At 35.7% G+C, this 13,116-nt stretch overlaps 1 long non-coding RNA gene across 1 annotated transcript in view; it reads left to right on the top strand.

The window, feature by feature from the left end:
• LOC136035445 (uncharacterized) overlaps nucleotides 1–12,464 on the top strand; it is a 60,653-nt gene extending 48,189 nt beyond the window's left edge. Inside the window, exon 3 of the long non-coding RNA XR_010619424.1 lies at nucleotides 12,017–12,464. This is a non-coding gene — a long non-coding RNA (uncharacterized LOC136035445). The remainder of the gene's footprint in view (nucleotides 1–12,016) is intronic.
• Nucleotides 12,465–13,116: the final 652 nt, after the last annotated feature.

The raw sequence follows: 13,116 nt of genomic DNA, 5'->3' as shown, positions 1-13,116 counted from the left end.
TCGTTTAATTCAGAGTAACTTGCGACTAAAGTAATCTGAATGAAAATTGAAACAAAGAGGCCTAAGACCATGACAAATCAAGTTTTGAGATAAAGACCCTAGCTCAAATTTAACAAGGGGGAGTTACTTTTAATTCCTGAAAAATTTAAGTTTTTTGTTTAATTTAGTATAACCGGCAAATGGAGTAACGGATCCAAATGAAAACTAGGCCAAAGATGCCTAAGATCAGGGCTCATATCAAGCTCTGGTATCACAACCCCTTTATCAAATAGGGTGAGGGGGAGAGGGTTTCAAGTCTTAAGAAAATTGACTCTTCTTTTAATTTGGTAGGGCCTATAACTTATGAATGGAGTGACAAATCTGAAGTCAGATTCGTCTGAATACCTGAATTTGCTGGAACGAATTTGACAAAATACCACTGCATTGGATCCAGCTAGAATTCCCTAGACTTGTTTATTGCAGACAACATTTAGATGGGCAAAGATTCATAGCTTCAGTAGTTTTACCAATAATATGGTCCTGAAGATGATGAAATGGTAGAAATCTGGTTCAGTTGACGAGATGACAAAACTTAAACACTAATGTCAGAAATATAAGCCCAAATGGACTACAGTATGCAACATTTAGCACAAAACAAGGGATTTTAGCTCACTGTCGACCAGTGAACTGTGAAATAATTTCAATTTTCTTTTTTATATAACTTTTAAACAAAAATTAAACCAAGTGTTAATCATACTATAATTTTTTTTTGTCAAAAACAAATACCTTATTTCATATCCAGAAATAGGGCATGGAGCTATATCTGAGTTTACTCTAAATCTAAAGGGTAATGTTTTCTTGTACATTGCCAAAGCACACACACACAAAAGCAATATCTGAGTTTGCTCTAAATCTAAAAGTAATGCTTTCTTGTACATTGCCAAAGCACACACACACAAAATTTTCTTGTCAAAGGTAAAGTATTTGAAAAACAAGTACAATAAAAGTATCTTAAGTAATAAGTATTTCGTAATCTTACTTAAGTATCAAGTAATAAGTACACCGTAGAGTTTTTACTTAAGTATAAGTACAAGTAATGGAAAATTTTACTTAAGTAGTACTTCAAGTAAGTGACAGCACTGATTCCTGCACACCTCCCCACGAAATTAGTTTAGGTTTCCAGAGACAGAATTGAGAAGTCACATTCCAGATTATGATAATGCAGCTTTCAGGAATATATCAATGGCCTAAATTAGACTATGAAAAGGAGATTTGAAGCCCATGCCACAACGTCAAACCTACTTGTAATAATTTTATTTTGAAGAAAATATTAACTTTGTTTTCCTTCGCTCTTCGTTGATCCCTTCAGGCGACCATCTGGTGTTGGTTGAAGCGTCATAGCCAGAGAAATTGTCTCAAACTCTTCTGTGTTCCTTTATCTCCCATCTTGCAGCAAATTGATGACACTCGTTCTGATTATCATTTGTCAAAAGCAGGCCCGTAAATTGCTAGGACTTTGATTCGTATTTAATCTTAAGACTTGGGAATTCACCCGGGTACTTGGGTACTTGACCCGACTTTGTTGGTGAATGTTTGTGTGAGATTTTTTGTTCCTAACTTTTTGTTACTTTTGTCACCCAGGAAAAGTCTTGACCTCAGATTTTTAGAAGAAATAATAAAAAAATTACCATTAGGGAGAAGTTAGCCAGAACGCTCAAATCATTATCATAATATAAGTCTAGGAGAATCATCATTCCCTCTTTAATACCCTCCAGTGTCGAGCTATCCACAAGTTTTCGGACGCTATATAACAATGTACTAAAATCTTGATATTATATTTCTCTAAATGTTTATTCAATTTGCTTTAAATACCCATGTTTTCTCTTTTCTTTTTTTTCTCTCTTTATTTTCAATTTTTTGTTGTTTTTTGGTCCTTAACAAGTTCGCTTCTAGGATCTTTTTTATTATTGTTGTTATGTGTTTTTTTTTTGAATAATAAATTGAATTGAAATAATAATAAGTGTAGGAGAGGTTTAATTCCCCATTCATTCGATGCTATACCATAGCCTTTGCCGTGTTACGTAGAACAAAATTCATCAAACGATCCTTATAGATGGGGATAGACCGCTTCCCTGCTTGCAGAAATATTGTTCTCATACATAGCTAATAACAGGAATTACATTTTAAAACAAAAACCAGACATAAAGAAACTAATTTATGGTAATTATGGTAAATATTGTTTTGTCAAAATTTCAATAGGTACCTGTCAAGTATTCAAATTTCTAAGACTTAGGAATCAGATGAGGGTTCACACTGAAGCTTTGGCCCTGGATTCACTGCTGAAAACAAGGGCGTCGTCTCGGGAGGAGGGACAGTTGCCCCCTTAAATAATTTGGAGAAAGCAAAAGAAAATGGCCCATGCCCCTTCACTATCCAGATATGGGAACCTCTCCTCCAATAAAAATGCTGTAATTAGTCCCCGGGCTGAAATTCTCATTTTCCTAATCTAGCCCCTTTCCAAGATAGCAAAAAGTAGCTAAACTAGAATTTTACCTCTCTCTTCTATGTAGAACTGTTCTATTATATGACTCATCACGGGGCTAGTTCCGAAAATTGAGACTGCCCTTTTTGTAGAGGCCTCATCGGAAGGAGTTACCATTCCCTGGAAAAACTGTTAGTGGGAATTGCGCACATCTGTTGCTTGATATGTCCTTTACTCTTTTTCTCATTGCATGGGCTCCGGAAAATCGAACACTGTCAGTCAGTTCATGTTTCGATCTTAAACTGTGTGCACTTTGTAAAACTATCTGTCAGTCAATGTCTATGGATTGAAGTCCAAATTTTGTGCTATCGGTATGAAGCAATTGACTTAATCCTGTTATTAACAATGCGTTTTCGTTTCATTCATAGAAAGAATTTGCTTTGTATTTACCGTTGTTTTTTGTACAATTGAAAAGAAAGGATCGTTCTAGTTTAAGGGCTGTTCTAAGAAAACGCTATTATAACAGCATCATATGTTTTAAGTAGTCTATGGGTAGTGAGTGTATCGTAAATTGGGCTTTTTTTCGAATTTTGTCAAGGTGATTATCAAAAGATGAATGGGAACTCCCAGCGTTGTGAAACCGCAGTTTGAACTTTGCTTAAACTTGGACACAGAATTGCTCTAACTTTTCCCAAATATTTTGATAATGTAGGCTAAAACCAATCCAGTCAAATTGTGCCATTTGTGGAGTTGTTTGAATTAATGGCGAAAACTTGTCGTTCTCTTTCTGCCTACCTGTTAACAAAGAGTTTTGGTATTGTTCTACAGTGCTATCGATAAGGCGATAGGACTAAATTTTTCTTTTGGAGGACTGGGCCTTGGTTTATTGAGCTCAACCTGATGCTAAGTCCCTCTATCTATTTTTAAAGGTGTTTTGTCGTATAAGTTCTATTTGTTTCTCCTCAAAACTCTGTATATCTTATTTTTAAAACAAAAAACTTGTTAACTCTTCATATTTTTATCGGTTGAATCTTGCCTTTTTCATGGGATCTGGTGTTTACCCCCCCCCCCCCTCGCAGCTGGTTGGTCTCTAATCGTTTTTGACTTATGAAAAAAGGACTATAACTTTAAATTTCTGATCGAATGTGCACCCTGCAAAGTTTCTGCAACCATGAGGTGGAGCTGGGGATGAGGAAGGTTAAGTCCTTTTCCTATAAGGAATAGATTCTGCTCATTTTGTGGTTTAATGTTACTCTTTACTCTCATAATGACAACGTAGACCATAAATATTCACAAAAATCAAGAGGGATCAAATAAAAGTCCTGAATACAACCCGGGGGATGAAAGCCCTTACCTGCAAATGTTTGAAATTGTAAAACAAAAGAGGAATTAATCTAAGACAGTAAAATTTGTTTAGAACTTAAAAATATTTTGGCGAGCTAGAGAGGGAGGGAGATGCCTCAAAGGGTACATAATTTTAATGCCAAAACATCCCAACTCTCATTGACTTTGACTTACTCGACTTAAGTCTCCTGACGGGCGCTGCCCGGCGTACATAGTGACGTCTGCCTCCTCCATCCACTTCGATCCATGGTGAGTATTTGCTCTTCACCCTGTCTGATGTTTGCCATCGTCAAGAACTCGGAGAGGCTGTCGGACCAGCGTTTCTTCGGTAAGCCGCGAGGTTGCTTCCAACCGTTTTTTACAGGGTCGAAGTCGTATATCGTCTTTGCGGGTAGATGTGGTGGCATTCGAAGAAGGTGCCCGAACCATCGTAAGGTTTCCTCGGCTGCTTGAGTCGAAAACCAAGACCGCTTTGTGAGCTGCAGAAGCTTCTCATTGCTGACGAAGTCGGACTATCGTAGGCCCTCGATCCTCCTCAGGCTCTTCACATGAAATACGTCGATTTTCTTGAGGGTTGCAGCTGGTGCTTGCCATGTCTCAGCTCCGTAAAGCATCACAGAGCCGACTAGAGCGTTGAAGTGTTGAAGGTCCGCAGTTTCGTTGTACGACTGATGTTCGGTTTTCGCCAGAGGTGACGATTCAATCTGCCCATGACAGAAGACGCTTTAAATAATCTCGCTTGCAGCTCGGGGAGAAGCGAGCCATTTGAAGAAATGATGGAGCCGGGGTAGGGGAAGTCTTGAACAACCTCGATGCCAGTGGTGCTGTCCTGGCTAACTGGAGAGTTAACAGTAGGAGAAGACGGGTCTATGACCGCAATTTTAGTTTTGTTCCAGTTTATATACATTCCTACTTTGGCAGCCTCTTTCCGTAGAATTCCGCGCGCTTCCATGAGCTGCTCCATGGAGTCCGCCAGAATTGCCAGGTCATCGGCAAAATCAACATCTGTGATGGCACGATCTTCGAATTTGAGCCCAAAGCCGAGACGTGAAGTGGTTTTTGTCATAATATAATCTACGATGACATTGAAGAGCTCTGGGGCCACTGCACGTCCTTGGCGCATCCCTGTCGTGATTTGAAAGAACGGGCTGGGCCGACCGTTTACGTGTACACAGCTCTCCGTCTCATGGTGCAGCGCCTTGAGAAGTCTGCTACATTTCTTGGGTAGGCCAGTCAACCTTAGAATCTGCCAAAGAGCTTTTCGATCAACTGAGTCAAATCCAGCACGGAAGTCGACGAAGGCAATAAATACTTTCTGTCGGAACTCTGTTGTCTTCTCTACTATTTGTCGAATCGTGAAAATCTGCTCGATAGTTGAACGATCCGACATAAAACCAGCTTGCTCCGGTCTCCGGATTTTTCGAATGATATTCCAACATCGCTCCAGCAGGACCATTGAAAATAATTTGCCAGGGATTGACAATAGGGTTAAAGAGACAAGTAAGTTAGAAAGAGACAAGGGGATAGTGGAGGTAGAAACTGATTTATAATCAACAGGGCTGTATTCAAGAATTTTGTTCAGTTTTTTTTGGGGGGGGGACGTGACAAGACACTTTAAGACGCATCCAAAATGTGAAAATGATATTTAATCTATCTTGATTTCTATGAATATTTCCGGTCTACGCTGTTATTATGGAAGTAAACAGTAACATTAAACTACGAAGTGAGCAGAATTTTCTGATACGGAGAGGGGCTGCCTCTTCCTCATTCTCACCTCCGCTTCATGGTCGTAGAAGCTTCGGAGGATACTCACTCGATCAGAAATTGAGAGTTCTATTCCCTTTTTTCATAAGTCAAAAGTGATTGGAAACCAACCAGCCACTGGAGAAATTTTTCTGGGGGGCTATTTACCGCAGAGGTTATTTTTAAAGGGGACATTTTCTAGGGGGCATTTTCTAGGGGGTGTGGTAAACGCCTAGACCCCTTTTCCCACATTATGCTGAGAAGGAATGTACGCACGGAGATGGGAGACTTTTGGTATGGCCGTACAAAGCTCAAGATCTTAAGATTTTCCCGAGAAATTCCTCTGGTTCTCGAACCATGCACATTGAAAATATTTGTTATTGTCCTTGGATTTTGATCTTTTAGACTTATCTTTATTTTCAGTGTGGATATTCCATTTTCATTTGTTTAAATTCTCAAATTTGTAATGACAGTGTCGAGCAAAATTATTGATAGAGTTAAATTATTAAATAAATATTCAGAATATACTTGCAGAAATACAAAAATCTCAAATATAAAACCAAAAACTTATTGATGAACTTTGCATAAAATTTATGAAACTATCTATTGGTATTTTTCTTCTTCTTTTTAGTAAAACAGAATCGTAATAAAATGCGACTGGGCAAGTCAAAACAGATTTTTTATTAGGGAGGGGGGGGAGACAAAACGAAACAGCATAAAACAACCGGGATCAAACAGATGACTGGCGAAGTTTTGTTTACTAAACTAATTTACAAAAAATTGGTGATTATCATATTTTACCCCATAACTTGTGAAAATGCTAAGTTAAAGATTCAGTTAAATACATGGAAACTAAAACTTTGAGCATATATAAATATGAAGTGAAATTAACCGTTTTGAGTTGTTAACGCCTCGCTTATTAGGCTAATAAGTCAGCATCGTTTATGGATTCGGAAAAAAAAATCACACATCCTTCAAAACCCAGGAAATCACGCGCGAGTAGCTTCAGCGAAGCTTAGTTTAGCTGGCATTGCCAAAGTTCCATGCTTAGTTGAAGATTAAACAACAACAAAAAAAACAAGATTTTTAACTGAAAGTAAGGAGTGTTATTAAAACTTAAAACGAACAGAAATTACTCCGTATATGAAAGGGGCTTTTCCTCCTCAACGCCCCGCTCTTTACGCTAAAGTTTGACTCTTTTTCTTAACTCTGCTTTTTAAAACAGTAAAAAACTTTAGTGTAAATTGCTTCTTACTTTCAGTTAAAAAAACTTGTTTTTTTGTTTAATTTCTGAACGTTTTTGAATGAATGCATGTTTTGATTTTGGCTCTCCGCACATAAACAATTAAAACGAAATTTGCATATCATTTTTTTTGGCTAAATTGATTTCTCATAGTTTTGATCGGAAGATTTTGAGAAAAAGGAGCGGGGGAGGAGGCCTAGTTGCCCTCCAATTTTTTGATTGCTTAAAAAGGCAACTAGGACTTCTAATTTTTTGCAAACGTTCTCATTAGTAAAAAATATACGTAACTTACGAGTTAGCTTACGTAACGAACTTCTATATTCGTATGTTTTTAATTACGTATATGAGGGGGTTCACCCCCTCTTCAATACCTCGCTCTTTACGCTAAAGTTTGAATTTTGTCCTGATTCTTTAAGAATGACCCCTAAATCACTAAAGCCGTTGAATAAATAGTTGAAATTATTAAAAATACTTTAGCGTAAAGGGCGAGGTATTACGAGGAGATGAACCTCTCATATGCGTCATAATTTCTGTTCGTTTTAAGTTTTAATGCTGCTCTTAATTTTCAATTGAAAAACCTTTTCTTATTTATTTTGTCATTGTTTTTTTTTATAATGCTAGGAAATCCTGCGCCCCCTTCATTGAAATTCTCTTCCCCCATGACAAATTCCTCCATGGGAAGATCCTCCCACGTAACCCTCCTACAAACCAAAAAAATCCCCCCTGAAAGCGTCCGTACACTTCTCAAAACGATTACTGTATGTAAACACTGGTCAAAGTTTGTAACTTGCAGCACCTCCCACGGAGACTGTGGGGGAATATGTCGTCCCCAAAGACATAGTTATTAGGTTTTTCGACTATGGTGAATAAAATGGCTATCTCAGAATTTTGATTCGGTGACTTAGGGGAAAATGAGTGTTGGAGGGGGCTTAGGTGTCCTCCAATTTTTTGGTCACTCGAAAAGGGCACTAGAACTTTTTATTCCCGTTAGAATGAGCCCACTTGCAATATTCTAGGACCATTGGGTCGATACGATCACCCCTGGGAAAAAGAAAAAAAAAAAAAAAAACAACAAACAAATAAACACGCACCCGTGATCGGTCTTCTGGCAAAAAATACGATATCCACATTTTTGTAGATAGGAGTTTGAAACTTCTACAGTGGGGTTCTCTGATAAGCTGAATGTGATGGTATGATTCTATGACTTTTAGGGAGTGTTTCCCCCTGTTTTCTAAAATAAGGCAAATTTTCTCAGGCTCGTAACTTTTGATGGGTAAGACTAAACTTGATGAAACTTGTATATTTAAAATCAGCATTAAAATGTGATTCTTTTGATTTAACTATTGGTATCGAAATTCCATTTTTACAGTTTCTGTTGCTATTGAGCTGGGTCGCTCCTTACTATAGTTCGTTACCACGAACTGTTTGATCATCTATTTAACTAAGGTGGCTGAAGAAGGATTTATTGTAATTAGATATTTTTTTCATATTTCTATAAAAGTAAAGACATCTTTAAAGAATATTTTTTTCTCCAATGTTGAGCTTAGGTTTTGGGTGAAAAAAGACCGTCGTAAAATTCCCAATGCAATTCATAGTGGATTAGCTTAAAAAAATAAACCACCACTTAGAGGTGTTGGAGGATTAGTATCATGATAATGCTTTATAAGTAAGATTTTATTTACGAAGTGGCTTTCATGATACATAAAATTCATATGAAATTAATGCTTTAAAATCTTACTGAAATTTAAACAAAGTTTTTTTTCGATTGCATGTAAAGGGTTACGTTAAAACATAAAAAAAACAGCGAAAACCACCCTTAACGGTAAATCCGACATAATAAATGCCCATTTGCTAATTACAAATGTTTTAAAAGTTTTCCAAAAAATAGAAATGTTATACTTTCTTAACATAACTATCAAAATTGTATTTTTTCAGTAATGCTCGCTTTACATTACGAATTGGGATGAGGGGGCTAGAGCTCCGTCCCATTGAGGGAGAATTCTACTCGTTTTAAGCTTACAATGTTGCTCCGGGCTTGCATTTGAAAATATTTTTTTTCCTTAAATTTAATTTCTGTTTGTCTCCATGTAAGCATTTAGTGTTTGTTTCTCCCATAGACGAGGGGGGTTACTCTATTTGTGAATCTCTGTAATTCTAATTTGTCATCTTTGCTTTACTGGAAACAGAAAATAATCACCACTGGTTACTTTTTAGGGTTTTAATGTTAGGCCATACAATGGGAAATACTACGTTCGGATAGCTAGGCCGTATCCGAAGGGGGGGGGGTGTTACCGGGTTTGAAACCCTACCCAATGAAATTTTTATCTGACCTATAAACGTAAAGAAAACGCATAAACAAATTTATGGTTCATTTTTGAAGTTTTTTAACTCCCCCCCCCCCCCAAGAAGAATAATCCCTTCCCAACAAAATCTTCTGTACGGCCTTGTCGGGTCAGAGGCAACGCCACAGCATTGCCTATAATAAAGGCCATACGGCTCTAATGTCTTATTATTATTTTTCCCCAGAGGCTTTTCATATGGATGGGGTGGCTGTATAAACTTCAAAGAGGAAACATTCGATTGGAAATCAGAAGTTCTAGTACCCTTTTTAAAAGTCAGAAGTCATCGGAGGGCAACTAGCTCTCCATAATGCCCCTTTTCGCCAAATGCTTCCGATAAAAATTTTAAGATGACCGTTTTGTTAAAAATAGTTCATACAATAGGTATACAATATAAATTACAATCATATAATAGTTACTAATAGAAATGAATGAATAATCTTCATTTCATAAGTGAAATTTAAATTGAATATGAAAATCAAGCTTGAAACGAACAAAAAGTCATAACAAACAAGGGTTTCGGTTTTGCCTCCTTCTCTCACTGTAAAAGTCTAAAACCTTCTGCGTCATTGGTGCTTCACTGAAAACAAATTACATTACAAATATATTCTTTTGTAATTATTGCAATATATGAAAATAAACATAAAAATTACTGTAAAATTAAATTTTGAACTGATGAGCTTTCAGCGATTAAGAATGTTCACAAATTCAGTTTAATTTTGTTAGTTCTTTCCAAGACTGTTCAATACAAATATAGCTTCACTAACAAAAAAGAGTTGGGATACTACCTCTTCCCTAACTGTAAAAGTCTAAAGCCTACTGTATCATTGATCCTTCAGTGAAAACAAATTATATTACAAATGTTTTCTTTTTTCAGTTATTTCAGCATTGAAAATGAAAATAAAATTACAGCGAAATAAAATCTTGAACTAATGATCTTTCAACAATTTATAGCATTATATATGAAACATTCGGTTTGATTTCATTTTTACTTTCTAATACTGTTTAAGATACATATAGTTTAAAGTACATATAGTTTCAAAAAAGGTTTTAGACTTTTACAGTGAGAGAAGGAGGCAAAACCCAAACTCTAGTTTGTAGTGATTTTTGTTCGTTTCAAGCTTGATTTGCACATTCAATTTAAGTTTTGCTCGTTTTAAGATTTATTTATTCATTTATATTATTACCTATTATATGTTTGTTTGCTATGATTGTTTGTTTAATTTCTGCTCGTTTTGGGTTTCATTCATACTACAATAGCAAAATAGTTTTTGTTCGTTTTAAGCTTGATTTACATATTCAATCTAAGCTTTACTCGTTTTAAGATTTATTTATTCATTTCTATTAGTACCTGTTGTATCTTTTTTTTACTATGATTGTTTATTGAATTTCTGTCCGTTTTGGGTTTTATTTATTCTTTAATAATAATTTCTGGTCAAGTTTGAGTTATTGTAGATTTCTATTTCTTCCGATCTTAGGTTTAATATGACCTTTACTTTTCTTTAAAAAACTTCTTTTTTGGTTTTTTTTTATTACTAATAATACTAAATAAGCGCTAGTAAGCATTAAACGAGCACGATTTTCACGCGAAAATCACGAAAACTCGTATTTTTTTTAGAAAGGGACTTGAAAAGTTAGCTAAAGGTTCTCTATTATTCTGAATTCTATTGTGCAATTTTCAGCAAGATCTCATACTATTTAGTGATTGCCTACTTCGTTCTTGTATTAAAATTGTGCCAATTTTCTTATGCCTAAACTTTTATGAATAACTTTAAACTTGATGAATTGTCGATATTAAAAATCACCATGAAAAGTACATTCTTTGATGTGTTCATCATGATATTCCCCTTTTGTAGAGTTTCTGTCACTATCGATTGCCACAAACTTTTGGATGTCGCTCTTTACTTTTCTTTCAAAAATATTTCTTCAGGAAAATCTTTGATTTCGATGTCAGAATAAATAAATGGAACAAGCTGCTTGTGTATGACTTGCCATATTTCATACTGAAATTTGTTCTCTAAAACTTAGTATTTGTCTTGGCAAAGAGTTGAATCGAAACTGCTAAAACATTTATCAGATTCTTGTTGATTGATTCTTGAGAGAAACATTGCATTCAATAATTTTGAGTTCATTGGCTAAAGTTTTAACGCTTTTATTGAAATAATAGATGCATATAAATGAATGATAAGTAAAGGAACTTCTCTCCTGATAAGGTCAAGTCATGGCAAAATCTAACCGGTAGGTTCTTCTTCGCTCTCGCATGATCTGCGGCGGTGGCCTAGCCGAAATCTTGTTTAGAGGGAGTTCAAAACATTTCACTGAGAAGGATGGGGGAACAAGATCTTGTTCTTGAGGGACAGGGTTGCCTACGTCTTGACAGGTTGAAAATTAATCTCGTCTGCAATGTTAAAGCTTCATTAAAAAATGCTAGTTGAGATTTTTTCATTACGGGGAGAGCCTTGACTTCCAGAACGCTCCTCTGGCTAATCCATAGTTCTTTAAGCGAACGACACATGATTTTTTATTCTCTCATGAAGAAATGCAAAAAAAAGAAAGGAAAATAAGACACTAAAGAATTGCTGGAACTGTAGTACGGCCTTATAAAAAGTAGTAGTGCCATAGAAAGCACGATACAAGTTTGAATTTAGAAAAAAGCAAAAATCTCTGGCAATACAAGTTAAAATGAAAAGTTGTAGAAACATTAACATGCAGAATGTATCGGGAGATCTGAATGACGTCTTTTTTTTCTACTTGGGAACTAGGTTGAGTTTTCTGTCGTCTCAGTTCCTCATAGTTGCTGGTTATATTGCTTCTCAACCTTCGCAACATATATATTTAAAACCAGTGCAAAGAAATACTGACTGCTGATACCTTTTTACATTTTAGACTATACAAACTAGCACTTCACTGAAAACACAAAAGCTGTAGACTCGAGCAAAAAAAAGCGCTTGTAACCAAAAAGCCATTAAGCAGCCTTGGGAAATAGCAGATTTATTTAATAGGCACATCAATATCCACACCAGACGTGATAATGGTATTACGTGACGATGGTAGACGTGATAATGGTAGAAAAACTCTTTAATATTTGAAATATAGAAGTAATAAACGATAATATCAGCTCCTTAAGTCGAGTTTTTCCGTGTATAGCGCCGAGAATTTAAAGTTGAGCTGAGTTTTTGAAGATAGTAAAAAAATACCCGAAGCTGCTTTGCTGTACAATCACTGCATATTGTTTTTTTGTTTTGTTTTGTTTTTTATTTTGTTTTTCAGCAAATTTTTGCGTACTTCTACACGTCCAAGGAAATATCAGTAGAGAGTTTACTTAAGAGGCTGATTTTATGCATTTTTTACACAGACTGAGACGGAAATTTTTAGTTTCGTTTTAACTTTCAATTTTGCTCTTTAATTTGATCAGAAAAAGCTTTGTTTTATTATTTTTTTCCCATTTTTAGTTTAAAAAAAATCAATAAACCTGACGAAAAGTTCGCTGTCCAACTCTATGTAATGACATAAAAAGTATCGACGTAATTTTTTGTTAAAATATAGCCTTAAATATAAGCTTAGGCTTCTGACCTCGTTAAAAATGCTGTTCAAATATATGTCTATCGGGTATTACTGATAAGAACTATGTATAGTTGTAAAAGTACATATCGAATTTCGTGAACCCAGTATTATCAGCGGTATGTTTCTGTGAAGTGGTAAAACACTGTTTTGGAAAGCAACATGCATTGATCCTATGAATCATACAATTAGTGGTAACAAACTGTCAGTAAGGAGTGATCCGGCTCAGTAGTAACCGAAGCTCTAAAAAAACGGAATTTTGATACCAATAGATATATCAAAAGAACTGGATTTTTATGAAGATTTTAAAGTTTAAGGTTCATTTAATTTAGTTTACCCATCAAAGGCTACAAGCCTGAAAAAATTTGCCTGGTTTTCGGAAAAGGGGGAAATATCCCCTGAACATCTTAGAATTCTGATGAAAA

The sequence above is a fragment of the Artemia franciscana genome, chromosome 14 (genome assembly GCF_032884065.1).
Source record: "Artemia franciscana chromosome 14, ASM3288406v1, whole genome shotgun sequence".
NCBI lineage: Eukaryota > Metazoa > Arthropoda > Branchiopoda > Anostraca > Artemiidae > Artemia > Artemia franciscana.
The sequence above is the reverse complement of the archived record's forward strand: the minus strand, read 5'-3'. Positions and strand labels throughout refer to the sequence as shown.